Below are 4,001 nucleotides of genomic sequence, written 5' to 3'. Positions count from 1 at the left end.
GACACCATGCTTGTTAATTTAGTTAGTATGCAAATGTTTACCAGTTTAAACAGCCGATAAAGCTACTACCCTTCGTATGGCTGTCTGTTTATTTGCTATCGCAATCGATGCTTCGCCTCTGGGCGAAAGTACAAATTTTTATAATCTCGGGTACTTTCATTTGTCATCTACAGGTGCCCTCCTGAAAGAGTAGTTCTAAAAAATTCATTCTATCATCGCAACGTAAAAAGCACCTCACGATAAGACAGGCGCCCCGTGACTTCTGCAACAGTCAGAACTTTGCCTGCATAGGCTATGTATACACATTCATATATGTATAGCATCACAGCTCTAACATTAACTACCACTGGTGGCTTGCAGGTTCGTAGCGATTCTGAGTATGTCACCTTATTTGTACCCAACACCAGACCAGCTCCTTTGCAACAACGGCTATTGAACTTGAAGCTGACTGACTCCCAAGTTCGGCCCATGCACTGAAAAGGCTGTGCTGTGGGTTGTGAAAGTGGTGGCTTGCTCAAAGGCATAATTCTAATATTTTGCTTCATCAATCTTAAAATTCTGTGCAATAATTATCTTTTTCTCTATCATCTAAATTTGTGGCTGAAAATTTCCGGAAAAGGGAGAAATTTCCTGCACAGAACATCACGGCATGGAAGAGCATTGGGCAGTTCCATTCATCATGATCACCTGCCTGGCACAGGTGGGATATTTAACTAATTAATCTTCTCAAGGTTCATTCCAATAGGACATATATGAAGCACAGTGTATTAATGAGGTGGAGACGTTATGGCATTGTGTTATAATTCGAACATATCAGAAAAGGCATATTTCTCTTTGTAGGAAATTAAAAGATAGAACCTCTGGAAGGCACAACTGCGGGTCGAAAATGGTAAGGATGAAATGTCCTGGGATGTCTCTATAGCATAACCTAAAATGTTATGTAAATTTAGAGAGAGCACCCATCTGGAAAGCAGACACAACCACCTGTAAAAAAAAAGATTTCCCACCTTGGTTGCACATTTCAATCATATCCGTGGCGACCAAATTCAGAACTTTGCCAACTACAACATTACTGCGAGATCTACTGCATGTCTTCATTTGGATGTGGGACGTAATAGATCTCTTTGGGCCATCCATAGATTAATTTTATTGCTGTCAGGGGACTTTCAAAAGTATGCCGTTTTGAAGAGACAATTCAGCAACACATATAACCACATATCAAGATTTCATTATTTTGTTGACACCAAAGAAAGTACATATATTTAGTACATAACGTCCAATGTCGGGCATCCTAGTAATGACATCTGATGGTGTAGGACATATACAGTGAATAAAATTTATCGGTTGTGAGCATAGATCAAAATGTGACATTCTTTGTTTGTCCACAGAACTTAATTTATTGGAAGTGGACGTTATCCGGACATCTAGTGGATATCCGCTAACATCCTGCTTCAGAGCAGACTTGTAGGCTCTGTATCTTTATCTGTATATCGATCGGATATTGGTGGTCCATTGAAATGCAGTGTTCGTTCCTGGTTGCCTAACGTGGTGTGGATTTCATTGCATTGTGCGTGGTTCCTGTCGCATTTTCCATCTGAGTGCACCACACCGAATTTAGGAATTCATGCTGCAGGTGGAAGTTTCCTTGAGGGAGTGCAACCATTGCAAAATAAATCCCAGGACAGCAGGCAAAGCAAAATCGTGGCAGATTGGGCTGATGTTCCATAGTGGACATTTTTTAGCCACAAAAGATGAATCAGATGGCTTTTTGTTGAGTAGCAAGGTGCAGCAATGACGGCAGCCCTGCACTTTACCTGTGTCCACCTTATGCCTCTGCTTGTGGACTCATCACATCAGCACAATCGAATGTGTTTGTTACACTACTGAAAAAAAAAACTAGGCCAGGAATTAGAACCGCTAACTCTCCAAGTATGCAATTGTGTACTTAAATTGTGATGTCTCAACAGCTGCATGCTATTCATTCAATACATTATTCATTACAGAGACTTGCACATGACAAATTATGTGAAATTAATTACTCATAATTATAAATACAGTTTCTGGTGTACATTGTAATTCAATGATTACTTTCTTTACTCGGTAATGCTCACTGCAATTTGATTAATTTTCTTGCATTAACCAATTACACGCAACAAGTTGCAATGTTGACGAACCAAGCTGCAACAGGCAATGCAGGTTTGAGCACTTCAGTTTGGTCAGGCCCCTCAGCAGCCTCGCTGATGAGCATGTTAATACAGGCAAACCCTGGTACTCAGTACATTTGTCTGCCCATCCAAATATTGCACCTGATTTTCACCGACAACTTGAACCGGCACTGCTATGGCTTGATAGTGATAGTCAATTTGGACACTGATTTCAGGAAATTGCCTACGAAACATTTTTTCAGGTTTTCATTTGCCTCACCAGGAGACCCTTCTCAGAGCCACGGAAACAATGAAGCGCTGCACTTTACAGAATGCCCAGGCATAAGCACCGTGTTATTGAGCAACCACAATATTGTGTGCAAAGTATTTATATATTACGCCCCTTTCCTTCCATTCAGCGTGCTCACTGAGCAATTTCCCATTGTCACTGCTGGCCTCTTGAGAAAAATAGTGATGACCGACACAAATAACAAAAAAATTGCTGTGAAGGCAAACGAAGTGCAAAGGGCTGCAGAAGGCTCGATGAAATAGCCAGGCCAGCTTGTTCTATTTACTGTATTTGTACAATGTTAATAAAAGTTGGGAAGAAAGTAACGTAAAATTAATTGCTCAATTACTTTTGTGGGGCAGTAATTGGCCTCTGCAACAAACTTCATATGAAGAATTAGGTTACCTTTCTTTTGTAAGGTGCACAAGTCTGATCATGGGCAACGTTACATGCTCTGGTTTGTCAAAGTGATGTTACTACACTTCGTGTCTCTCACAAACTTGCGATTTCATACACCTTTACCTGTGCACACCTCAAGTTTCCAACTACATTTCGCCAAAGTGGGTGAAATCTGCCTATATATACCACGAAGCTCTGTGGGACCAATGCTGGAATCGAACCTTTGTCTTCTAACACAGCAGCCCAGTGGTTGAACAGTTAGGCAACGATTAAACACATGCTTCTCTCATGCCAAATTCACTCTTTAGAATGTCTCGCCATGCCACTTACCTTCTTCCCCTATGACAGATAGCGCAACAATATTTTGTGTTCAACTGCACTGCCTTCGGGATCACCCCATATTTTCTGTTGGATACCTACAAAGTGGGTGAAATTTGGCTATAACACCATTATATTAAAAACGGACTGTAACAGTGTGTCTCTATTGGCTACCATGTGGGTGCTAGGAAGCATCAACCCAACCGGAAAATATGCTTCATAGCGGACCACAACATTTGGTTCTTTGTTGGCCGGATTGCCTCCTGCCATTATCAACATGCAACAGACGACATCTTACGGCACGCCCTCTGTGCAAGCAACTGCATTGCTGTGGCACGTAGGAATCTTCACTGTCTCGTCAACGTGGAAGCCCTGAAGCAGCAAGTGCTAGCACAGACCAAGAATGTGCCTGCGTTAATAAGCCAGAAGCCAGTGCTGTCCGTAATTCACCAACCAATTGTTCTGATATGTTGGTCAAAGCCGGAATTGCTATTAAGAAAACGCTGACTTGTGGGTGCTGTGAAGAGCCTAAACGCTTTGCAGAGTGGCTGACCTACAGGATTATGTAAGAAAGGCGATTTCCCTGACATCTCACTTTTAAATAGTTCCTTGGTAGTTCCACGACATAGCCAGGTGCTTAGAATTTGTCCGATATTTCATCGTTTCACAGTTGCTAGACACCCTGCTAGTCTTTAAACATGTTGGAGTTAAAGGTCAGGTGCCATGGGCAACTCACCCGTCACCGCGTTCTGTCCATCAACGCCGCACACATTGTTGTACACTTGTGCACCTTATACAGGACAAAAATCAGTCATCGTACTGCCAAGATTAAATGAAAACGTGGAAACAAA

This window comes from Dermacentor andersoni, chromosome 3, assembly GCF_023375885.2.
Source record: "Dermacentor andersoni chromosome 3, qqDerAnde1_hic_scaffold, whole genome shotgun sequence".
NCBI classification, from domain to species: domain Eukaryota; kingdom Metazoa; phylum Arthropoda; class Arachnida; order Ixodida; family Ixodidae; genus Dermacentor; species Dermacentor andersoni.
Note: the sequence above shows the minus strand (reverse complement) of the source record.